The following is a 27,726-nucleotide window of genomic DNA, read 5'->3' as shown; positions in this document are numbered from 1 at the left end:
AATAAGGAAACACAAGCTTTAAATGATACATTAAACAAGATGGACTTAATTGATATTTATAGGACACTCCATCCAAAAACAACAGAATACACATTTTTCTCAAGTGCTCACGGAACATTCTCCAGGATAGATCATATCTTGGGTCACAAATCAAGCCTTGGCAAATTTAAGAAAATTGAAATTGTATCAAGTATCTTATCTGACCACAACGCCATGAGACTAGATATCAATTACAGGAAAAGATCTGTAAAAAATACAAACACATGGAGGCTAAACAATACATTACTTAATAATGAAGTGATCACTGAAGAAATCAAAGAGGAAATCAAAAAATACCTAGAAACAAATGACAATGGAGACACAACGACCCAAAACCTGTGGGATGCAGCAAAAGCAGTTCTAAGGGGGAAGTTTATAGCAATACAAGCCCACCTTAAGAAGCAGGAAACATCTAGAATAAACAACCTAACCTTGCACCTCAAGCAGTTAGAGAAAGAAGAACAAAAAAACCCCAAAGCTAGCAGAAGGAAAGAAATCATAAAAATCAGATCAGAAATAAATGAAAAAGAAATGAAGGAAACAATAGCAAAGATCAATGAAACTAAAAGCTGGTTCTTTGAGAAGATAAACAAAATAGATAAACCACTAGCCAGACTTATCAAGAAAAAAAGGGAGAAGACTCAAATCAATAGAATTAGAAATGAAAAAGGAGAGGTAACAACTGACACTGCAGAAATAAAAGAGATCATGAGAGATTACTACAAGCAACTCTATGCCAATAAAATGGACAATCTGGAAGAAATGGACAAATTCTTAGAAATGCACAACCTGCCAAGACTGAATCAGGAAGAAATAGAAAATATGAACAGACCAATCACAAGCACTGAAATTGAAACTGTGATTAAAAATCTTCCAACAAAGAAAAGCCCAGGACCAGATGGCTTCACAGGCCAATTCTATCAAACATTTAGAGAAGAGCTAACACCTATCCTTCTCAAACTCTTCCAAAATATAGCAGAGGGAGGAACACTCCCAAACTCATTCTACGAGGCCACCATCACCTTGATACCAAAACCAGGCAAGGATGTCACAAAGAAAGAAAACTACAGACCAATATCACTGATGAACATAGATGCAAAAATCCTCAACAAAATACTAGCAAACAGAATCCAACAGCACATTAAAAGGATCATACACCATGATCAGGTGGGGTTTGTTCCAGGAATGCAAGGATTCTTCAATATACGCAAATCTATCAATGTGATAAACCATATTAACAAACTGAAGGAGAAAAACCATATGATCATCTCAATAGATGCAGAGAAAGCTTTTGACAAAATTCAACACCCATTTATGATAAAAACCCTGCAGAAAGTAGGCATAGAGGGAACTTTCCTCAACATAATAAAGGCCATATACGACAAGCCCACAGCAAACATCATCCTCAATGGTGAAAAACTGAAAGCATTTCCACTAAGATCAGGAACAAGACAAGGGTGCCCACTCTCACCACTCTTATTCAACATAGTTTTGGAAGTTTTAGCCACAGCAATCAGAGAAGAGAAGGAAATAAAAGGAATCCAAATCGGAAAAGAAGAAGTAAAGCTGTCACTGTTTGCAGATGACATGATCCTATACATAGAGAATCCTAAAGATGCTACCAGAAAACTACTAGAGCTAATCAATGAATTTGGTAAAGTAGCAGGATACAAAATTAATGCACAGAAATCTCTGGCATTCCTATATACTAATGATGAAAAATCTGAAAGTGAAATCAAGAAAACACTCCCATTTACCATTGCAACAAAAAGAATAAAATATCTAGGAATAAACCTACCTAAGGAGACAAAAGACCTGTATGCAGAAAACTATAAGACACTGATGAAAGAAATTAAAGATGATACAAATAGATGGAGACATATACCATGTTCTTGGATTGGAAGAATCAACATTGTGAAAATGACTCTACTACCCAAAGCAATCTATAGATTCAATGCAATCCCTATCAAACTACCATGGGCATTTTTCACAGAACTAGAACAAAAAATTTCGCAATTTGTATGGAAACACAAAAGACCCCGAATAGCCAAAGCAATCTTGAGAACAAAAAAAGGAACTGGAGGAATCAGGCTCCCTGACTTCAGACTATACTACAAAGCTACAGTTATCAAGACAGTATGGTACTGGCACAAAAACAGAAAGATAGATCAATGGAACAGGATAGAAAGCCCAGAGATAAACCCATGCACATATGGACACCTTATCTTTGATAAAGGTGGCAGGAATGTACAGTGGAAAAAGGACAGCCTCTTCAATAAATGGTGCTGGGAAAACTGGACAGGTACATGTAAAAGAATGAAATTAGAACACTCCCTAACACCATACACAAAAATAAGCTCAAAATGGATTAAAGACCTAAATATAAGGCCAGAAACTATCAAACTATTAGAGGAAAACATAGGCAGAACACTCTATGACATAAATCACAGCAAGATTCTTTCTGACCCACCCCCTAGAGTAATGGAAATAAAAACAAAAATAAACAAATGGGACCTAATGAAACTTCAAAGCTTTTGCACAGCAAAGGAAACCATAAACAAGACCAAAAGACAACCCTCAGAATGGGAGAAAATATTTGCAAATGAAGCAACTGACAAAGGATTAATCTCCAAAATTTACAAGCAGCTCATGCAGCTCAACAACAAAAAAACAAACAACCCAATCCAAAAATGGGCAGAAGACCTAAATAGACATCTCTCCAAAGAAGATATACAGACTGCCAACAAACACATGAAAGAATGCTCAACATCATTAATCATTAGAGAAATGCAAATCAAAACTACAATGAGATATCATCTCACACCAGTCAGAATGGCCATCATCAATAAATCTAGAAACAATAAATGCTGGAGAGGGTGTGGAGAAAAGGGAACCCTCTTGCACTGCTGGTGGGAATGTGAATTGGTTCAGCCACTATGGAGAACAGTATGGAGGTTCCTTAAAAAACTACAAATAGAACTACCATATGACCCAGCAATCCCACTACTGGGCATATACCCTGAGAAAACCGAAATTCAAAAAGAGTCATGTACCAAAATGTTCATCGCAGCTCTATTTACAATAGCCCGGAGATGGAAACAACCTAAGTGCCCATCATCGGATGAATGGATAAAGAAGATGTGGCACATATATACAATGGAATATTACTCAGCCATAAAAAGAGACGAAATTGAGCTATTTGTAATGAGGTGGATAGACCTAGAGTCTGTCATACACAGTGAAGTAAGTCAGAAAGAAAAAGACAAATACAGTATGCTAACACATATATATGGAATTTAAGAAAAAAAAAATGTCATGAAGAACCTAGGGGTAAGGCAGGAATAAAGACGCAGACCTCCTAGAGAACGGACTTGAGGGTATGGGGAGGGGGAAGGGTGAGCTGTGACGGGGCGAGAGAGAGTCATGGACATATACACACTAACAAACGTAGTAAGGTAGATAGCTAGTGGGAAGCAGCCGTATGGCACAGGGATATTGGCTCGGTGCTCTGTGACAGCCTGGAGGGGTGGGATAGGGAGGGTGGGAGGGAGGGAGACGCAAGAGGGAAGAGATATGGGAACATATGTATATGTATAACTGATTCACTTTGTTATAAAGCAGAAACTAACACACCATTGTAAAGTAATTATACCCCAATAAAGATGTTAAAAAAAAAAAAAAAACAAAAAAAAAACACATTGCTCTTCTTGCCAATAGGCAAGATGTTTAATATTAAGGGAGAACAACTCTGTGAATCTCACAAATAGAAGCAGGTCAAACTCTTCATAAAGGAGATGAATTCTAGTAGTGCATTTTATAAAGAAGAACACTAATTAGATAAAGGCAATTTCAGGTTCCTCTTAAAAGCTGTCACACTAAAATTGTTATTCCTAAAAGCTGACAGAAAGAAAACCCTTTGCAAGGAATGAATCTCTTCAAAATTAGGAAAACAGTGGCAACTAAAACAATATAAGCCAAACCAAACAGAAATCATTCTAGTATACTGGGTATGGAAAAAACTAAGTACATTGACATGGAAATAAAAAATAATTTCCATTTTTTGAATATTTTGAACAATAAAGCAGTTTCATAAAGAAATTAAAGAGAGTCACATAGCCATCCAGTGAAATCTGTACACGACTTGTTTTCTTGACCATGCAAACGTTTTCCTATATAATGTTAAGAGATCAGATGAGAGAAAATTGCCTGTGAGAGAGGGCAGGAACATTCAGAAACAAATAACTCCACTTTATGAAGGGGATCTCATTCAAGTACAACAATGTGGAAATGTAAACCTCTTATCTGCAACCAGACCAAATTTTCAAGGATGTTTGGGCCAGAGGACGATATTCATCAAAGCAATATTACTATCATGTTTGCCAGTTTTCAGAGCAATTTGGGGTTCCTTTTCCTAAGTGATTCAGCTACAGTCAGGAGAGGAGCCAGAAGATGACGGTCAAATACCTGAAATACCTCATCTGTTGTGGATTAAGAAGCAAGGTATTGGTATTCCAGTACTTTGGAATGAGATCTGAGGAGTGTGGTAAATTTCAATTCACTAATGCATAATACGGGTAATGGCTCTGATTCTTCTCTGTAGGGCTGTAACTACCATAAAAAAGCCTAGAGTACAAGATATGGCTGATCCCCAAGTGTATCACTATAGCTGCCTTATGTAGGAATGGTTTCCTATTGGCTGGCTACAACTGTTGCTCCAGTATGATATGAATCTTAAAAAGCATGGCAGATTAGTTATCTTGGTCTATGGAGTGGCAAGTTATTGAATGACTGCACAGCCAAAGTTCTTAATCGCTTGCACAAAAATCAGGAAAAAAATGTAAAAACTTTCATTTTAAAAGTTGGGTTGTTATTTATGTGGAAGATAAAATGAAAATCCATTGGATTCATAGAAAGTGAGGTCTACTGTATTGGGGTAGGGAAGGTAATTAACTGAACTAGGGGATTAAATATTGAAATAACAAGTCATTTAGCTTTACCTCATGATTTCCTAGTCTAATCCTCTTTGCATTGTACTACCCACTGAGCATATGCCAGCCCACAAGGAATAAGACAACTTGTGTCCTACTCTCAACTCCACTGGAGACTATTTGGTAAATCACTTAATTTCTATGAGCATCCATTTCCTAGTTTGTAAAATTCTGGATTATATGACTTGTTTTACTTACCAGTATGGATTGTTAAAAGTAATTTAAGATATGTGAACTCATTTTTCTTACATTTTTTTTCAGCCACACCCCGCGGCTTGTGGGATCTTAGTTCCCCAACCAGGGATGGAACCTGTGCCCCCTGCAGTGGAAGCATGGGGTCCTAACCACTGGACTGCCAGGGAATTCTCATTTTTCTTAAGTTTTAAAGCATGTTATAGTTGTAACATATTTATATTTTAAAGGATAACTAGGCCCTTCAGTTTATCTATCATATTCAGATATGGAATTTCTTAGGTTGCTCTCAGCTTTAGGATTTGGTGTTTTAATGAAGACCCTGAGCCATTGGCAAAAGATTAAACTATGCTCAGTATGTTCTATTCAAACAAGCAGAGCAATGAGTGAAATATTTTAGATGTATTGCTTTGGAAATACTTGAAAAATACAGCTTTGAGGAATGAAATAGCTAAAATATAGCTAAGGCTCTATTTTTACATTGGAATATTTCAGATAAATTCCTATGTAACACTGTCCTTATATATCTGATATCATACTTAAAACCAGCTCTAATAATGCCCTAATAATGTTTAAAGTGGCTAAATCATTTGAAAAGTACAAAAAAATTTTACTCATTAAGGACTCGTTCTTGGAAAACCTGGTTTTAAAAATGGAATGAGTCCATAAAATCATCACCAATTCAAATAGAATACATTCTTGCCAACACTAAATATTTGAATTTTGGGTAAGCCATCAACTTTATTGTTTGTATGTTTACAAAGAGTTGAGCTTAGGTTAATATAATACCTTGAATAACTTTATCTTGGCCAACATGTCTCTATTAACATTGTCCTTTTAATCCATTATTATTATTCGCTTTTAAATTTACATACAGTAAAAATCACTATTTTTCATGCATGGTTTTATGAGTTAAAACAAACATACATAGTCATGAAACCACCATCACAATTAAGGTACAGAACAGTTCTATCATTCTGAAAAAAACCTTAATGCTGCTTATTTATAATCAATCTCTCTAGCCACCCAGCCCCTGACAATCCCTATTCTGTTCCTATTATTTTGTTTTTATAGAATGCCATATAAACAGAATAATACAGTTTGTATTTTTTCTGAGACTAGCTTCTTTCATTTAGCATAATGTATTTGAGATTCATCTGTGTTGTCTGTACCAGTAATTTGCTCCCTTTTCTTGCAGAGTAGCATTCCATTGTAAGAATATACCACAGTTTATCCATTCATCCATTGAAGGACATGTGGGCTGTTTTAAGTTCTTAGCTATTATGAATAAAACTGTTAAAAACATTTGTGTGCAGGTTTCTGTCTGAAAATATGTTTCCATTTCTCTTGAATAAATACCTAGGAGTTGGACTGCTGGGTCATATGGTAAATGTATACTTAACTTTATAATTCAAATATAAACGCTTTCCAAAAGTACAAATTTGCTTTTGCACCAACATTCTATGAAAGTTTCAGTTCTTTCACTTTCTTACCAGAATTATAATCACATATTTCTAAAAAATTAGTCATTTTAATAGTTCTGTAATTGTGTATTATTATTGTGGTTTTAATTTGTATTTCCCTAGTGATAATAATATTGAGCATCTTTTGCTATTCTTATTTGTCATTCATACATCTTCTCTGTAGAAGTGTCCAAATATTTTGCAAATTTTTAAATTGGATTGTTTGTTTCTTATTATTTAACTTTTAGGGTTCATTACATATTCTGGACACAAGTCCTTTATGAGAAATATGATTTTCAAATATTTTATCCTCGCTTGTGCCTTGTTTTTATTTTATTAACAGTGTATTTCACAGAGCAGTTTTTAATTTTGATGAAACCCTATTTATCACTGCTGTTTAGTTTTATGAATTGTGCTTTTAGTGCCATACCTTAGAAATCTTTGTCTAGCACAAGGTCACAGAAACTTTTTCCTATGTTTTCTTTTAGTAGCTTCATATTTTTGCATTTCACATTTAAGTTTAGGATCCATTTGGAGTTGATTTTTGTGTAAGGTGTGAAGTACAGGTCGAAGTTTTGTGGGGGTTTTTGCATATGGATATCCAATTGTTCCAGTACCATTAATTGAAAAAAACTTTTTATTGAATTGCTCTTTCATCTTTGTTAAGAATCACTTGACCATATATGTGTGGCTCTTTTTCTGAACACTCTTTTCTGTTCCATTGATCTATGTGTCAATTCTTTCATTAAAACCATACTGTCTTAACTACTGTAGTTTTATCATAACTGTTGAATCAGGAAGTGTGAGCCTTCTAATACTGTAATTAAAAAAAATCAATTTAGCTATTCTACATCCTTTACATTCTCATATGAATTTTAGAATCAGATTGTTGGTACTAACAAAAAATTCTGCTGGGATTGGATTGAATCTATAGATCAGTTTAGGGACAATTGCTCTGTCTTCCAAATCATGAATATGATATACTTCTCTCTAATTATTTAGATCTTGTTTGATTTCTCTCCTCAGAGTTTCATAGTTTTCAGTATACAGATTCAGTACATAGTCTGTTAAACTTATACCTGTGTATTTCTTATGTGTGTGTTGTTTGTTTGAAGGGGAAGGGGGATATTGTAAATGGTATTTTTAAAATCATGGTTACTATAGTTTAAAATAATGTAGTGTATATTTGAAATTTGCTAAGAGAGTAGATCTTAAGTGTCCTCACTACACCAAAAAGAAATAGAACTATGTGAGGTGATGGATATCATATATGCATTACCTTGATTGTACTAATCATTTCATTATATATATATATATATATATATATATATAATCAAACCATCATATTGCATACCTTAAATATATACAATTTTCATTTGTGAATTATACCTCAATAGAGCTGGAAATTTAAAAAATTTCCAATCGTTCGCTGCTAGGATATCAACATACAATTTAATTTGGTATATTCACCTTGCTAAATTAATTTACTGATTCAAGCAGCTTTTTTGTTGATTGTCTGGTATTTTCTAAACAAATATGTCATCCACAGAGAAAGGCTTGTTTCTTCTTTTCCAATACATTTCCCTTTTCATTCTTCTTTTTTTTAACATCTTTATTGGAGTGTAATTGCTTTACAATGATGTGTTAGTTTCTGCTGTATAACAGAGTGAATCAGCTATATATATACATATATCCCCATATCTCCTCCCTCTTGCATCTCCCTCCCACCCTCCCTATACCACCCCTCTAGGTGGTGACAAACCACCGAGCTGATCTCCCTCTGCTATATGGCTGCTTCCCACTAGCAATCTATTTTACATTTGACAGTGTATATATGTCCATGCCACTCTCTCACTTCGTCCCGGCTTACCCTTCCCCATCCGCATGTCCTCAAGTCCATTCTCTACGTCTGCGTCTTTATTCCTGCCCTGCCCCTAGGTTCTTCAGAACCACTTTCTTTTTTTTTTTAGATTCCATATATATGGGTTAGCATACGGTATTTGTATTTCTCTTTCTGACTTACTTCACTCTGTATGACAGACTCTAGGTCCGTCCACCTCACTATAAATAACTCAATTTTGTTTCTTTTTATGGCTGAGTAACATTCTATTGTATATATGTGCCACATCTTCTTTATCCATTCATCTGTTGATGGACACTTAGGTTGCATCCATGTGCTGGCTATTGTAAACAGAACTGCAGTGAACATTGTGGTACATGACTCTTTTTGAATTATGGTTTTCTCAGGGTATATGCCCAGTAATGGGATTGCTGGGTTGTATGGTAGTTCTATTTTTGGTTTTTTAAGGAACCTCCATACTGTTCTCCATAGTGGCTGTATCAATTTACATTCACACCAACAGTGCAAGAGGGTTCCCTTTTCTCCACACCCTCTCCAGAATTTATTGTTTGTAGATTTTTTGATGATGGCCATTCTGACTGGTGTGAGGTGATACCTCATTGTAGTTTTGAGTTACATTTCTCTAATGATTGGTGATGTTGAGCCTCCTTTCCTGTGCTTGTTGGCAATCTGTACATCTTCTTTGGAGAAATGTCTATTTAGGTCTTCTGCCCACTTTTGGATTGGGTTGTTTGCTTTTTGATATTGAGCTGAATGAGCTGCTTGTAAATTTTGGAGATTAATCCTCTGTCAGCTGCTTCATTTGCAAATATGTTCTCCCATTCTGAGGGTTATCTTTTTGTCTTGTTTATGTTTTCCTTTGCTGTGCAAAAGGTTTTAAGTTTCATTAGGTCCCATTTGTTTATTTTTGTTTTTATTTCCATTTCTCTAGGAGGCGGGTCAAAAAGGATCTGTGTCTGGCCTTACATTTACATCTTTAATCCATTTTGAGTTTATTTCTGTGTATGGTGTTAGGGAGTGTTCTACTTTCATTCTTTGACATGTAGCTGTCCAGTTTTCCCAGCACCACTTATTGAAGAGGCTGTCTTTTCTCCGTTGTATATTCTTGCATCCTTTATCAAAAATAAGGTGACCAGGGCTTCCCTGGTGGTGCAGTGGTTGAGAGTCCGTCTGTCGATGCAGGGGACATGGGTTCATGCCCTGGTCCGGGAGGATCCCACATGCTGCGGAGTGGCTGGGCCCGTGAGCCATGGCCACTGAGCCTGCACGTCTGGAGCCTGTGCTCCACAATGGGAGAGGCCACAACAGTGAGAGGCCTGCATACCACACAAAAAAAATTAATAATAAGGTGACCGTATTTGCATGGATTTATCTCTGGGCTTTCTATCAGGTTCCATTGATCTACATTTCTGTAGGTACTGGTCTTTTATTTCTTTATTGCACTGGCTAAGACCTATAGTATAATGTTTTAATCAGAGCTGTGAGATTGGACATTTGTTCCTTTTTCTCAATTTTAGAAGAAAAGTGTTCAGTCTTTCACCATTGAGTGTTACATCAGCTGTAGGTTTTTCACATGCTTTACAAGTTTAAGGAAATTTCCTTTTATTTCTATTAAACTGAGAGTTTTTATTATTATTACTGTTACTATCATCATTATAATGAATGGATATTGAATTTTGTCAAATGCTTTTTCCTGCTTGTATTGAGATAATTGCACATATTTTGTTCTTTAATCTTTTGATATGGTAAATTATGCTGGTTGATTTTCAAGTGTTGGATGAGTATTTTGTTCCTGAATAAACCCCAGTTGGTGGTGATGTATTATTCATTTTATATATTTATTTCATTTGGAAATATATTGTTGAAAATTTTTGAGTCTGCATTCATGAGGGATGTTTGTGATTTTCTTTTCTTGTATTGCATTTGGTTTGGTACAGGCAATGAGTTAGGAAGTGTTCCTTCTACTTATATGCTCTGGAAGAGTTTACATAGAATTATTATTTTTTCATTAAATCTTTGTTAGAAATCACCAATGAAGCCCTCTGAGAATGGAATTTTCTTTGTTGGAAAGTTTTAAGCTATGCATTACATTTCTATATTATTCAGACAATCTGTTTCTTCTTGAGTGAGTTTGGGCAGTTTGTGTCTTTCAAAGTATTGGCCCATTTTATCTATGTTGCTGAATTTAAAGGTGTAAAGTTTCTTATATACTATTCCTTTATCATCCATTGAATATTTATAGGTTCTATTGTGTTGTATTTTTCCTTCTTGATATTGGCAATGTTTCTTTTGTCTTGGTCAGTTAACAAGAGGCTTATCACTTTTATTGATCTTCTGAAATAATTAGCTTTTGGTTTCATTGACTTTTGTCTATTGTTTTTCTGTCTTCATTTACATTTACTCCTGCTCTTATCATTACTATTCCCTTCATTCTGCTTATTTGGACTTAATTTGCTCTTCTTTTTTCTAGTTTCTTAAGGTGGGAACTTAGATTATTGATCTTTGAGCTTTCTTCTTTTCTAAATATAAGCAATTAATGCTATAAATTTACTTCTAAGTACTGCTTTGGCTGAATTCTATAAATTTTGATAGTTTGGATTTTTTAACAGCCTTATTGAGGTATATCTGATGTACATACAGCTGTACAATATTTAATGTCTACAATTTGATGAGTTTGGCCTTATACAAAAACTAGTGAAACCATCACCATAATCAAAGTAATCAGCATATCCAACACCTCCCAGAGTTTCCTTATGTCCCATTGTTTATTTGTTCTGTAATAAGAACACAACATGAGATTAACCCTGTTAACAAATTTTGAACTGCACAATACTGTATTGTTAACTATAGGTATTATGTTCTACAACAGGTCTCTAGAATTTTTTCATTTGGCATAACTGAAACTATGTATCCACTGAATAACAACTTCCCATTTCCCTCACCCTCCATCCTGGCAACCACCGTTGCATTCTCTGCTTCTGACTATTTTAGATAGCACACATAAGTGGAATCATGTGGTATTTGTCCCATGACTAGCTTATTTCACTTAGAATAGTGTCCTCCAGTTTCATCCATGTTGTTGTAAATGGCAGAATTTCCTTCTGTTTAAAGACTGAATAACATCCCATTGTATGTATATATTACATTTTCTTTATCTGTCGATGGACACTTGGCTATTTCCATATCGTGGCTATTGTGAATAGTGCAGCAATAAACATGGGCGTGCAGATATTTCTTCAAGATTTTGATTCCAATACTTTTGGATAGTTGTCCCTTGCTATCTTTGGGGGATTGGCTCCAGGAACCCCCACAGATACCAAAATCCAAGGATGCTCAAGTCCATTACTGTTGGCCTTCTGTATCCACCTATCCATGGGTTCCACATCCATGGAAACAAAGGGATGACTATATACCCAGATGTGGGATTGCCAGATCATATGGTAGTTCTATTTTTAACCATTTTGAGAAATCTCCATGTTGTTTACAATAGCTGCTGAACATTAATTTACATTCCCACCAACAATGTACAGGGGTTACAATTTCTCCACAGCTTTGCCAACACTTTTTATCTTTTGTTTTTTTAATAATAGGCCTCCCAACAGGTGTGAACACTATACACCAAAAAGTCAACTCAAAATGAAGACTTAAACATAAGACCCAAAACTGTAAAACTCCTAGAAGAAATCATACAAAAAAAGCTTCTGGACTTTGGTCTTGGCAACAATTTCTTGGATACGTCACCAAAAGCACAGGCAACAAAAGCAAAAATGGACAAGTGGGACTACATCATATTAAAAATATTCTGCAAAGCAAAGGACAGTCAACAACCAACTAGAGTAAAAAAAAAAAAGGCAACCTACAGAATGAAAGAAAATATTTGAAACCATATATCTGATTAGGGTTACTTTCCAAAATATATAAGAAACACCTAAAACTCAATAGCAAAATAACTAATTATCCAATTAAAAATGGGCAAAGGGCTTGAACAGACATTTCTCTGAAAAGACAAACAAATGGTCAACAGGTATTTGAAAGATGCTTAACATCATTAATTATCAGGGAAATGCAAATAAAAACTATCATGACACAGGGTGTGTTTTAATTGTCATTCAGTTCAAAATATTAATTTTCCTATTTATTGTTTAAAATATTTAAGTATTTTCCAGATATCTTTGTTATCGATTTCTAGTTTAGTGTGGTTATGAATAGAGAATATACTTTATATTATTTCAACTGTTTTAAATTTTTTAAAGTTTATGGCACAGGCAGAATATGGTTTCTTTTAAAGAATGTTCCATGAACATTTGAAAGGAATGTATCTTTGGCTATTGTTAGGCAGATAGTTCTAATAATGTCAATTAGGTCACGTTGCTTAATAGTGTTGTTCAGATCTTCTGTATCTTTACTGATTTCCTGACTTATTCTATCAATTACTGAAAGAGGAAAGGTGAAGTCCCCAAGTATAATTGTGCACTTGTCTATTTCTACTTTTAATTGTATCAGTTTTGCTTTATGTATTTTGAAGATCTGTTGTTAGACGCATATTCAACTAATATTGTTACATATTTTTGGTGAATTGATCCTTTATTCATTATGTAATACCCCTTCTTTATTCCTCATACGATTCCTTTTTCTGTATTTTAATTTGTCTGACACTAATGAATATACTTCAGCTTTGTTTTGAATAACCTGTCATAGTATATAATTTTCTTTCATTTTATTTTAATTTATGTCTTTACATATAAAGTAGATTTCCTATAAGTAGAATACAGTTGGGCTTTAAAAACCCAATATGACAGTATGTGTATGACAGTATGACAGTTAGTGTGTTTAGATCACTTACATTTAACGTAATTACTAATATGGATGGATTTGGGTGCACCATTTTATTAGTTGTTTTCTGTTTGTCCTTCTGATTTTTTGTTTTGCTGTTCCCCTTTCTCCAACTTCTTTTTTATTATTTTAATATGTCTTTGTAATGTTTTAATTCATTGGCTTTTGGTCTACATTTCTTTCCATATTTTTGAAGTGGTTTTTCCACTGACTTTGTTTTCCATGTTTTGTCATGAGAAATCCATGGTCATTTCCAAATCTTTGTTTCCCTATGTATTTTGTTTTTCTCCAGCTTTTTTCAACACTATATCTTTGATTTTTAGCAATTTGATTATAATGTGTCTGGGCATGATTTCCTTTGAGTTTAACTTGTTTCAAGGGATCTCGAACCTGTAAATTTTTATCTTTCTTAAGTGTTTTGTAGAATTCACTAGTGTAGTAATTTGGGCTTGGAGATTTCTTAAAAGAAAGATTTTTAATCACAAATTCAAGTTCTTTAATAAAGTGCTCAGTTATTGTATTTCTTCTCAAACAAGCTTTGATGATTTCTGTCTTTCAAAGAATATATACATTTACTTTAAGTTGTTTATTTATAGGCGTAAAGTTAATAGTCCAGTAGTATATTTTTAAATGTCTGTACAGTCTGTAGTGATATCCTTTCTCTCATTCCTGATATTGGTAATTTGTGTCTTCTCTCTTTTTTGTGTACAGCCTTTTCTCAAATATCCATGTTTTGGTTTCATTGCATTTCTCTATTTTTTTAAATTGAAGTATAGTTGATTTACTATATTGTGTTAGTTTCAGGTGTACAGCATAGTGATTCAGGAATTTTTGCAGCTTATATTCCATTATAAGATATTACAAGATACTGGGTCTAATTCCCTGTGCTATACAGTATATCCTTGTTGCTTGTCTGTTTTATATATAGTAGTTTGTATCTGTTACTGTTTTCTGTTTCATTTATTTCTGCTCTCATTATTTACTTTTTTCTGCTTGCTTTGGGCTTAATTTGCTCTTCTAGTTATCGTTTGTTAAAGTGAAGCTCAAGTAACAGATTTTCAAGCTTTCTACTTTTCTACTACAAGTTTTTAATGCTCTAAATGAACTTTAAGTGCTGATTTAACTGTATTCCACATATATTGATATATTGCAATTTCATTTTCACTGATCATACAGTGCTTTCTAATTTCTCTTGTGGGCTCTCCTTTGACCCATTGGTTACCTACAACTGTGTTGTTTACTTTCCAACTATTTGGGGATTTCCCAGATATCTTTGATTTATTGATTTTTAGTTTAATTCCTTTATGATCAGAGAACATCCCTCATATGACTTCAACTTTTTAACTTTTGATGGTTTGTTTTATGGCCCAAAATATGGTCCATGTTGATCAATTTTCTATGTGCTTCTGGGAATAATGTGTACTCTGCTCTCTTTGGGTGGATTCAATTAGGTTGAGTTGGTTGAAAGTGTTGTTCAAGTCTTAAACAGTTATTAATTTTCTCTCTACTTATTTTAGCAATTACTGAGAGAAGCTGTTAACATTTCTAATTGTATACTAGTCTGTTTCTCATGTCTCTTTTAACAGTTTTTGATTCATATATTTTGGAGCTCTGATATTAGGTACATAAATATTTAGGATTTTTATGTTCTCTTAATTAATTGATCCCCTTATCAATATGAATGATGTTCTTTACTGCTGATATTTTTTTCTCTGAAATCTTCTTTATCTGATATGAATATAGTCAACTTTATTTAGATTCATTGTATATATTTTTTCATTTACTTATGTTTAACCTATCTATTTCTTTATACTTAGGTGGGTTAGTTGTAGACATTTATAGATGAGTTAAAGTCTAATGTGACAGTACCTGCCTTTTAACTGGTATGTTTAGACCATTTTGAAATTAATATAATTATTGATATGGTTGGGCTTAGATACAATCTATTTGTTTTCTATTTGCCTCATATGTTTTTTGTTCCTTTTTTTTCCTTTTTTCTATTTTGATTTTAATTAAACATTATTTATAATTCTATTTTATCTTCTTGGTTAGCTCATCCCTCTTTGTCATGTTATTTTAATGGTTGTTTTAGTGACCATGGTATACACCTTTAATTTATTATCAAGTTAATTTATCATAATATTATATATACTACTTCACATATAATAGAAGAATCTTACAATAGTATACCTGTAGTTCTGTTCTACTGTCTTTTGTGCTATTGTTGTCATACATTTTGCTTTTACATATGTTATAATACCTCCAATAAATGGTTATTTAAAAAAATTAAACAGTTATCATTGAAAGTGATTTTCAAAAATTAAAAATCATACATATTTACCTACATATTTTTTACTTCCATTGTGTAGGTCCAAAGTTCTTTTTTTAGGTGCAAATGCAAGGAGCTTTACTGTAGTAATGCCCTTCATTTTCTTTAATTCTCTACAGGTTACATTCAAAACAAAAACATAATAATGAAAAAAAATTAATTTCAATTTGGTATCATTTTCCTTCTGCCTGAAAGATTTCCTTGAACATTTTTGGTAGTGTGTTTCTGCTGTCAGTGCATTTTGTTTTTCTTTGGAATGAGTAAGAAAACCTTTGTTTTGCTTTGATATTTTGATATAGAATTCTAGGTTAACAGATTTTTTTTTAATCTTTCAGTGCTTTAAACATGTCATTCCATGGTCTTCTGACTTGCATTGTTTTCAACAAGAGGCCTCCTGTCATTCTAATGTTTGTTCCCCAAAAGTGATTGTACATAAAGGTGATATTTTTTGCCCTGGATACTTTTAAGCTTTTTTTCTCTGGATTTGAGCAGTTAGATTAGGAGATGCCTTGGAGCCATTTCCTTTAGCTTTCTTCTTCTCAGAAGTTGTTAAGCTTCTTGACTATGTGGGTTCATAGTTTTCATCAAATTTGGAAAAATTTCAACTGTTAATTAAAAATAATTTTCTTCACCTTCTGGGACTCAAAAAACATGTATATTACATTGAGTGATATTGTCCCACAGCTCATTGTTGGTCCATTCACTTTTTTTTCCCATAGTTTTACTTTTGTCTCTAGAATTTCAATTTGGATCTTTTAATAAATCTTCCATTTCTTTCCTCATCAGGCTTGTGCTTTCCTCTACCTTCCTGAACATAGAGAATACAGTTTTAATAGCTGCTTTTACATTCTCTACTAATTCTAAACTCTATTATTGTTCATTCTGTTTTTTTAAATTATTTCTTCACCAAATTATGAGCTGTATTTTCTTGTTTCTTTGCATACTTTCTGTAGTTTTTCATTTAATGGCAGATATTGCTAATGATGCTCTTGGATACTGGATGTTTTTATATTCTTTAAATATTTTGGAACTTTGTTCTGGGATATATTTAAATTACTTGGAAATTGATTCATCTGAGGTTTGCTTTGTTAGGCAAATCCAAAATTTCCTTTAGTCTAGGGCTAATTTGTCTCATTACTAAAGTAATACCTTTCTGAGGACCTTCCTAGATATTCCATGAAATATAGTTTTCCAGCCTGGTGGTTGAAAACCTAAACTATTCCTCGTCTTATGTGAGCTCTGAGGATTGCTTGCCTGATCATTTCTAGTGGTTCTTTCCCCATCTGCAACACACTGGCGTTGATCAGTATTCAGCCAAAGATTCAAGGGGCCCCTCTACAAGTCTCCAGAGCTCTATCTATGTGCAGTTTTCTCCTGTGAGCGTTCTCCCCTCCAGTACTCTATACCTCAAATTCTAGTCACCCTGTCCTCTGTGAACTCTGAATTCTGTCTCCTCAACTCAGAGAGACTTCCAGGCTGTTTGGTTCCCTTTCCCTTGGCTGTGGTCTGGATACTTTCTCCAGGCAGTGAGTTGGGACATTCACAGGGCTTATCTTATTTGTTTCCCTTCTCTCAAAACATCGTGGTCCTGTGCTACTTTTTGTCAAATGTCTAAAATCCACTGTTTCATACATATTTTTGCTGTTTTTTTTTGTTTGTTTTTAGATATTTAAGATGAGAGGGTAAACCCTGTTCTTGTTACTTCATCATAGCCGTAAGCAGAAGTTCAGGTGGCCTTTTGGAGTGGTGGAGTGGGAACACTATGTTAGGAGTGAGGACATCTCTGTTCCTATTAAGCTTCACTACTTGCTAGTTTTGTGACCTTAGCAAAGATAATTGACCTTTTGGGCCTTAGTTTCATCTGGAAAATAAAGTTATAAAATCTGTCCTACTCTTCTTCACATGATGAATTATCTTAATTAAAATACTTGGTAAACTATAATGTGCTATGCAAAAGTTATTTTTGTTAATTGTAAATATTTATGTAACCAACTTGTCATTCCTAATAGTAATAATTAATTTAACATATACCAAACCACTCCCACATCATGTGTATATAAACCTCAAATAAAGGAAACATACATTAATATATTCTCATGGCAAAAGGAAGACAGATCCTGACCCTCTTCTATGTAATGAGAGTTTGATCTTCTAAAGTTTTGGAGAATGAAAAACTTAAGCACAACACCAATGGGCATGGTGTCCATGTATGTAGGTGCCTCTGCATAATTTTTTAATGTAATATTTAGCAAACACTTGATTAAATATACAATAATGAACTGACACTTTGAATTTAATGAAATTTGAATACATGTAAAATAATTGCTATGGTGGACTTCCCTGGTGGCTCAGTGGTTAAGAATCTGCCTGCCAATGCAGGGGACACGGGCTCGAGCCCTGGTCTGGGAAGACCCTACATGCCGCGGAGCAAGTAACCCTGTGTGCCACAAATACTGAGCCTGTGCTCTAGAGCCTTCTAACCACAACTACTGAGCCCACGTGCCACAAATACTGAAGCCCGTGCACCTAAAACCTGTGCTCCACAACAAGAGAAGCCACCGCAATGAGAAGCCTGTGCAGTGCAACAAAGAGTAGCCCCTGACTGCTGCAACTAGAGAAAGCTCGCACACAGCAACAAAGACCCAACACAGCCAATAAATAAATAACTTTATTAAAAAAAAAGAATTTATGGTAAATCTGTTTTCAGAAGCTGTCACTTTAATGTATCATTTACATTTAATGATCCTCATCTTTACAAACAGCAGCTCTATTTAGTTATTTTATAATGAACTTGACAGAATTTGCAGATATTGCAAAAAATAAATTTCAACATCTTCTAAGCATGAAGTCAAGTAACAGGCATTGCATCTATTCAAATACTATAAAAGGATATTCATTATTTGTTCATTGGGCTATAACTACTGAAATGCATTGCACACATCTCTTATCTTCCATTTTTGAGGTATAATTGGCCTCTATCACTTAGGTGGAAACATGAAACAGGAAATTTTAACTACAACCCAGAAAACTTTCTCAGGGCACAAAGAAATTGTACACTGACCTCACTTTAAAAAACACTTAAGAATTCTATATAATTAACGTTCATATTTTCCAGCTACATGAAAGCTAAATATATATTCATAATGACAGGGGCACAAATTCCAAGATAATATTATGTATAAAGTTTTCATATAAATAGATGAAAAGATATATCTACAGTGACATATATCTCTATAGCCACATGTCTAATGTCTAAATTCAAAGATGATGAATGTTTGTTCAAAAACAATCACTGGCAAGTAGATATACTAATCTCAGATTTTTTCATCAATTATAATAATTTGTTAGCTTTTAATGACACTTGCTTTTATCACAAAGTGGTAATGTTAAAATAATAAAATACCTTTAAACTACAAATACCTTATCAAACACTCAGATGTCAAAACTCATAACAAAATAAGAAAGATCAACTTCAAACAGATAATCAGTTGGACAACAGAAGCATAAACAGGGCCTCAATCGGATAATTGATTTCCTGTTGTCTTTAGCTCTGCTTTCATACAATCCCACATGCATACACTCAAACAGAATAAATGACAATGAATGACCAGTGATATATAGCATCTCCTGATGAGTTAAATACTACCTTGATCCATATATATTTGTGACTGAATTCTATTTCTGTTTTACATTTCTAGCCCCAAGCAAATCATGCAAGCAAATCATTTCTATCTTTCACTAGTTCATGATAGTGATTCCACTGCCATAAGCACTGACTCCTAACATCCTGCAATTAACATTCTAATACCTTTAAATATAGGTTGCATTTTAATTTACTATTGAGGGTAGCTTTATAAAATTTCTCATAGCTGTACATTGCAAAAGTGATTGTTAATAAATTACTCATTATATCAAAATAATATGTCTCTTTAATTTCACCATACTGTGAATTTATCCTTATTTGTTCTCTCTTAATTTTTTCTATCATCCACACAACTCTCTCCTACTCTATCCTACCTCTTCTCTCACTCCCAGCAAGAATTTCCATTGGTAACTAAAATTTGTTTTTAAAATGTTAAAGCCATATTTATTCACTTAAACTAGATATTCTTTTGGTGTTTTATGAGTTAGATTTACATAGTATATGTTAAGATTTAAGGGTAGTTTTACCTAGAAGCAAAGAGATGGACTGTTTGACTCTCATACTTTCCATTCCTGATTTTATTGCAAAAATTTTTGGGGAAAAAGTATACATCCTGTTCTTTGGGGGTTGGACAAAGATTTCTCAAAGCACCCCATCTGGTGGTAAGTAGGTAACAGTATATAATTACACACATGTATAGTGTTGAACCAACACACACACATATCTAATTCATCAAATAGTGGAAGCATAAATTTATCCCTACAAATAATTTTAATAGACTAAGTACTGCTTAATGGTTTAAAAGCCTCATGGATTGCAACTAAAATCTGATAGTCATAGGTAAAGTCTTATCTTTCTTCTTCCTTTAAAAGAAAAAAACAAAATCAAAAACAAAATCTTTCCTATATTGTCCAAATCCACCTTTGGGTCTCTGTCTGAGGAACTCTGCCTTAAGGTACTCAACTCATTCCATCAAATGTATTTTAATTGTGATTTATGACTATAAAAGAGAAGTTTTATCATTATACCTGGAGGAAAGGCTCTGTGTGTAAGTGAACACATGCAGATTGTGAGGTTTTCTTTTCAAGGTTATCAGTGAAATAAAACCCTCAAATTTAAAAATTTTCATAAAACTTGCAGACCTCTGAGAACACGTCCTTGGACCCCTAGGGGTCTGCAGACCTCAATTTTTAGAGACACCACCCTATGTTAAGCCTATGACATTAAGATAGAAAACATACGTTATTACCAAATCATAGATGTATATGTTTGAAGAATGGGATAAACAGTGACCTCTAATGTTTTTGCCAGCACTGCATTTCTCCTGCCTAGTCATGTGTTTCACTTGGATATGAGCACAAAATGAGATATTGTTACATAACAAATGTGCTTCTGTGTATTTCGTCACAATGCTATTCACTGGTGTTAATCAGACCAGATCTGAACACATGGACTATACTATCCAAGGTTTAATCATGACCATATTCAGCAATTGTTATTTTACCACTAATATTTAATTCAGGTAACCAGATAACCATTTGCAAAAATATTCTCAAGGCTATTTGGAAACAATAGCTTCACTTGTGAATTGTCAGAACACATATTGCTTCAATATACTTTGCAGTAGTGAGAAGTCGGAGAAACACTTTTTGCAAAATAACCCTTTCTTCTCCAAGTCACTGCTCTCAAAAGCAGCCAATATATAAGTGAATTACCAAAGATATTTTAATTTAGTCACTTAAAATTTTATTTATTAAGCATATATTTGCATATAGAGAGCTATTAATTTACTGTGTTCTGAACCTAAGTCTTAAACCAATTTCAAAGGAGTCAAGAGAGTCAAAAGAACAAAGGTGTTTCTCAATAATATCTTTATTACTTCTTTTTAAAGTTGAAGGTTAGGAAGTGGGTGATGAATGGCAGGGATGGTAGTTATTAAAATACTGTTTCCTGAAGAGAACATTAACACAATTTTGCCTGTACTTAATACTTTTTATTAATATATGGATTTAATAACTTCTTAAAATTTAATTAATAAATAAAATCATAGAATTTTAAAGTTAGGGATATCCTTAGGTATTATGAAGATCATGCCTTCATTTCACAGTTGAATAAACTGAGGGCCAGAGATGTGATGTATTTCAGAACTTGTTTTATGAAAAATGTCTAACGTGTATTATAAACTCTTTGATGCCTAATTCACTTTATCCAACACCTAGACTATTAAAGAACACAAACTTAATAAATAAGTGCTTTTGAGGATGATATCAACTTAAATATCAACTAAAGGACTACCCTGACTATATTAGTTTGCTACAGCTGCTATAACAAAGTACCAAAAACATGGTGGCTTAAACAGAAATTTATTGTCTTGCAGTTCTAAAGACTAGAAGTCTGAGATCAAGGTGTTGGTAGGGTTGGTTCCTTCTGAGGACAATGAGGGAAGGATGGGTTGTAGGCCTCTCTTGTAAGTGGCCATCTTCATGTTTAGATGGCATTCTCCCTGAACACTAACCAATTACTTATCCCAATAACAAGATTAGAGGCCGGCTTCCTTTATCAGCCAAAAAGGCCATCAATTCCTGTGCTGACCCTTACCCCGCTGCACCCCGAGGTATCTATATCCTCATTCCTAGAACCTGTGAATATGTTAGAGTCCACGGGAAAAGTGAATGAAGGTTGAAGGAGGAATTAAGGCTGCTAATCAGTTGACCTTAAAATAAAGAGATTATCCTAGATTATTTTAGTGGGCCCAGTGTAATCACAATTATCTTTAAATGTGGAAGATGGAGGCAGAAGAGTAAGTGTCACAGTGATGCAATGTGAAAGATGTGATCAGACATTGCTGACTTTGAAGATGAAAGAGGGCCACATGCCAAGGAATGTGGATAGCCTCTAGAAGCTAGAAAAGGAAACAGATTCTTCCCTAGAGCTTCCAGAAAGGAAAGCCCTGAAGACACTTTGATTTTCACCCTGTGAGACCTCTTTCAGATCTCTAACCACCAGAACTGTAACATAATACATGTGTTGTTTAAAGCCATGTGTTTGTGGTAATTTATTACAGGAGCAAATAGAAAACTAATACAGTTCCTCTTGAAGGTATTAGCAACAGTGACCCCAATAAATCTATACTCTTCTGTAACACTGTTGACATGTCAAGTAATTAGGATAAATATCATTTTAATGGTAAGGTCATTACTATCAACAAAATAAGTGGGTTCAGTCACTCTTAACAATTTTACCCATCACATAGGTGTAGCTATCTTCTCAAAGAGACAACGTTGACTCCAGAATGGAGCAAAACTGATGTATATTAGCCAGATAATACTTTGATTACATATTACTTTACACATGTGAAAATGGACAAAAGGAAATTCAGAGATTTCTATAACTACCAGCTCTTAAAAATTTTAAGTTGTACAAGAATTCATATTTCACTTTGTATCAGTGTTTCTCAGACTCTTATGTGCATATGAATCACCCAGGGATCTTATTAAAATGCAGATTCTGATTCAGTAGGTCTTGGGTGGAGCCAGAGATTCTGCAGTTTCTAAGAAGTCGCCAGGTGATGCCCATACTGCTACTCCATGGAACACACTTTGAATTGCAAGGATTTAATAGACACAGATGCACCAAACCCTACCAGATAAGTAAACTGGCTCCAAATCACAACCAATACTGAGTTCAAAAGTAGTCTTTCTCTACATTAAGTACTACTAATTGCAAAAAGGGAGAAACAAAAACAAAAATGACCTTTAGCATCTCTTAAGCATTCATTGGTGATAAAAGTGAGCCTCTAGGTTCTAATTAAAATGCTTGACTGATTATTTTAATAACTTACATACATATTCAAAAATAACTTCATGTTGTCTTAGAATAGTGGGGATGAGTAAAGTCTGAGCATTCTATACCTAATGTAATACTTCCCATTAATGTAGAATATATTTCTTCTTCCACATTTTACAATTCCTCAGATCTCTTCCAATTGTTTCTCTGTTGAGGAGATTTCAACACAATAAATGATTGGTCTATGAAAGGGCAAAGCTATTTGGAGAATGGGTCTGGGATAATTACTTTCCTAAATGGCATAGCTATTTCATCCATGAAGCACACTGTAGGTAGACCATGCTAACCAAGTAAGAAAGTATAATATATAAAGAAATATATTAAAGCAATATATTAGTGTTGGAGAAAAGTTATGATCTATCCTTTCACAAAACCCAATGAAGAAACACTTTCACCATTGCTTGGTACTTGACAATAGAAAAAGTAGTGTATGGGTCTACAAGCCTTCTGCCACCGAAGGCACTGGAGTCAAAACAAGGATCCCTTTCTCTTAAAAGTCATTCTATCTGTTCAAAATTTTCATTTCCACTGAGAAAGGAAAATGTCATAGGCATTACAGACTCATAAAGAGAGTAAGTCAGGGAGAAATTTTACACACAGACAAACACAATTTTTGAAAACAAATGAAGAAGGGCCTCATTCTAGCTCTCCAGCCTATAACCTAGTAGTTAAGAATGAAGCCTCTAGAATGACACTTGCTTTGAAGTACTGGCTCTGCCACTTACTACTTGTATGACCCTGGACAAGCACCATGCTTGTCTACCTGAGAAAAGTGCCTACCCAGGGCATGTAAGTCACATGTTTCCATGGCTGTTTTAAGAACCATAAAATAAATTTCCCCCAATCCCAAGGGAAGAGAGGCTAAGAAAATGTTTTCCTCAATTTTTGCCACTCTAACAAATAACACATTTAAAGATTCTAAGGATCAACCCAATTGGACATAAGTCTCATGTAAAACAACAGGAGATCAAGAAGGTAAGACAGCTCTGCTGTTGTAGATTTCTTTACAGATGTCAGATGTATAGTATTTGATTGACAATATAATGCCAATTGTTCAGTTGCCATGTACTTAGATCTCTGGTTAATCCAGGCAATTTTGCTACTAGTTGGCACAAGGATGATTCCATTTGCACAGACAAGTTTCAGTTTATTGTCTTGAAATTTTATGCAGTCTAGAAAGGTCTCAGTCAGTGACAGTATCTGAATACACTAGCCTCTCCAGTCCCCTTTGTATGCAGAATATATGTCTCTAGAATTTTCACTGTTTACTTCCAAATCACTATGCCTAGATAGAGTGTACTCAGTGCAAGTATAAGACACCACCAATTTCATGTTTAGCTAACTGACTCCACTGTAAAATCAAAATCAACAATTCAAATATTTTTACCTTGTTGGGGATTACACTACATAAAAATATAATTCCCTCTGGGAATACAATTTTAAAAGCAGAATTAATTAAATATATATATTTAAAATATTCATAGTTTACTTACAATAGGCTATGACAATAGCTTTCAAATTTACAGAATATAATACCCTTTTGGACTGCTTTTCATCCATGTTCCTAAACCTCAAACATTGATGGGATATTGGGATGGTGGCTCAAAGTGAAGCAGCAGTCCAAGTGAAATCTGTAGAAAGCCTCTGTATTAAACCACATTCACTTTCTTTCAAATAAAACTGAGCTCCATGGAACAATGCAGTTTGAAGCCCAAGGGGTAGGGAAGTGACAACTGATATATTATAAAATAGCAATTATGGCAGCCATCACAATGATTAGCTCTGATTCAAGATGAAAACTATCAGTGACAGTCAATGTAAACCAGCAAACACAAGACATCCTGTAATAAAAAGAGTGAATAATTAGTGGATTTAAGAGAAGATGCATAATGAAATGTTATCAAAGAGAAATATAGACAATGGAAAATGTCTTAGTATTTTTCAAACTGAGAAAATTACACACAGAACCACTTCTGGGATAATGTTCTCTTGGTCTTATTTATCAGGACAGAACATATTTGCAGGCTACCCAATATATAGAGATGTCTGTTTTTCTGTATTGCATTTTCTTTGAATCATATTGAGGTTTATTCAGTCACTGAAGGGTCCCTTGCTTGACTAATGATGAATAATTTTTAACATATATACAGTTCTTTCGATAACTGTATTACTTTGTTTCCCAAGAAATTGGAAAACAAAGACCATATATAGCTGTAGATATTTCAAATAGTCATCCAGATGCTTTGGATAAAGAAGTATATAGTAGATGGTATGGTCCCAACTCTTAAGAACAGGTTTAAAATCCAGTTGAGGAGTCTAGTCTAACACACACATACATACACACACACACAATAAAATTTAAAAATAAGAAGACAGTATAAGGCAGGCTATAAGAAAGTGACAAATATAAGAACTGATGTAGGAGTTCTAGAAAAGGTGAGCTTAATAATGGTTGGATTAGACTTGGAAGGTACTTACAGAGAGGTGCAACTTAAGTTGAGCTTCCAAAGTGGGTAAGACGTGAATAGGCAAAGAGAGTGCATCTTAGGTGAAGGGAGTGGTAGTGATACAAGGAGCAAAGCTCTGGAGGTAGATTGTTCTGGCGACATTAGGGAGAGTTGTGCACTGAGAAATAAACTAAGATAAGGTTCCTGTGGTATAATAAAGTCAGATTACAAAGCTCTTTGCAATCCAAGTGTAACTGGGCTTGGAACAATAGAAAATAAGAAGCCAATAGTATTTTGGTGGAGAAAAATGACTTGATGAAGGAAGTGATCAAGCCGTTAGTCTGACAGGATGAATTAGAAGGCTGGCTAGGAGGCTCCTGGAATGACTGGATGGGTGGTAATGAGAGTCTAGACTGTAAAATAAGGGAAAAATGGTAGGAGAGGCTTTCAAAGGAAAACTCACCAGAACTTGATAATCCCTTAACTATGAGAAATGGAGAAAAATCCAGATTCCTCTGTAAAATAGGAGTTCATGATCAGACAGTGGAGCAGAAGTATTAACACTACTATACAATTTCTCCACCAAGGACAGACAGGCAGGATGTTCCTCATGGTTGCCGAGTGATATAGCCCCTCCCAATGAAGGGGAGTCATACAGGATCTCTCAAAATAGGATTTGACCTTGGTGGTTCTAACAGAGACACAGAGGAAGAAGGAAGGACTTAGCGCCAAACCTGAAACCGAGACCAAAGCTTTAAAAGAAACCTTTCCAAGAAGGAAAAAAAAAAAAAAAAAAAAGACAAGAAAGGAAAATTTCTTACTCTGAGTCTCTCCAAAGAATTTGTTTCAAAAATCACTGAGCGGCACGCCAAATCAGAGTTCCTTGAAGACTAAAAGTTGGATTCACTTGAATAATTAATGTTTCTATTCTCCAAATGGTTTTTCATCTCAGTAATTTCTATTCCAAACTCCTGACTTCTTTCCATTATTCTAAACCTGATAACTGTAGATTAAGAATTTGCCTTCTTACATTTTTCAGGCCCACTCTGGGGCTGCATATGCTCATTAGGCCAGATTCAAAGTAACTGGCAGATTCTTTCCATCAACTAGCGCTTGAAACATCACAAGGCCAACTTACCAACCCTTCGCATATTCTGCCCAGACAGACCTCAGCCCAACCCCCTCTAGCGAAACGGAAAAGGCGCATGCGCAAACGCAAACTCCACGCCTGTACTCCTTGCCACGAACTCCGCCCTACCACCCCCACCTCCCCGCAGAGGTTGTTATTGCGCAGGCGCAGCACCTCCAGCGCGTTTGAGCAGGGCTGTGAGAAATCTGCAGTCCAGTGAAATCTAGAAGTGTCAGAATTCACTCCCCCTCCTTTCTTCGGAGGCAGAGGCGCCACTTTCTCCTACTCAGGGGCCAGAAGCGCGTCCCAAACGTCGCACTCTCTCGGAGCAAGGTCCTTCGTTCTCTGCCAGTGTCTACTGTATCCCTATCCTCATCTCGTTTTTAATCTCACGCTGCCGCCAGGCTTCACTCGGAGGATAGAGGCAGTTGGCTCCCCCAAAGCCGCACCAGTTTGTTGGCAGCCTCTTTAGGCCTCTGAACCTCCGTGCCCCCCACTGGGCAGAGCATTAGATCGGTGCCTTGCTCGCCCTCCTTCGCCCTTCACACCTACCCATGCTGGGTGCTTACCTCGGGCGTGGTGCAGTGACGGGAGGGATCAGAGGATCCCAGATCAAGCCAGGGCTGGGGCAGGCGTATTCAGCGAGATTTTTCCTGGGTCTCCACTGCCTCCTCAGACAATGAAATCAGCGTGTCCGATCATCAATTCTCATCATGATCGTGACGTCACAAAAGACAGCGGCCAATGGGAGCCGAGATCAGCTCCGGACAGTCCCTGGCCTCAGCCCAGAACCCAAGAGTGGGGAGGGGGGAGGAGAAATAGCTGCCTGCAGTGGGGCTGCCTCTTCCCAGCACATATCAGCTGCATCCAAAGCCAGGCCTCTCTGTACCTCTCCCTTCCTGAGTAGAAGTGAACGCCCAGCATCCCTGTGACTATAGTAGTTATATGCCAGCCAT

The 27,726-nt window shown here is 35.1% G+C and overlaps 1 protein-coding gene across 1 annotated transcript in view; it reads right to left on the bottom strand.

Moving 5' to 3' along the window:
- The window catches only part of HDX (highly divergent homeobox), a 194,226-nt gene extending 166,748 nt beyond the window's left edge, over positions 1-27,478 (bottom strand). Inside the window, exon 1 of the mRNA XM_019932136.3 lies at positions 27,340-27,478. The gene's annotated coding sequence lies outside the window, so the exon portion shown is untranslated. The remainder of the gene's footprint in view (positions 1-27,339) is intronic.
- Positions 27,479-27,726: the final 248 nt, after the last annotated feature.

Source organism: Tursiops truncatus, chromosome X, assembly GCF_011762595.2.
Source record: "Tursiops truncatus isolate mTurTru1 chromosome X, mTurTru1.mat.Y, whole genome shotgun sequence".
NCBI lineage: Eukaryota > Metazoa > Chordata > Mammalia > Artiodactyla > Delphinidae > Tursiops > Tursiops truncatus.
Note: the sequence above shows the minus strand (reverse complement) of the source record. Positions and strands in the feature narration are given on the sequence as shown.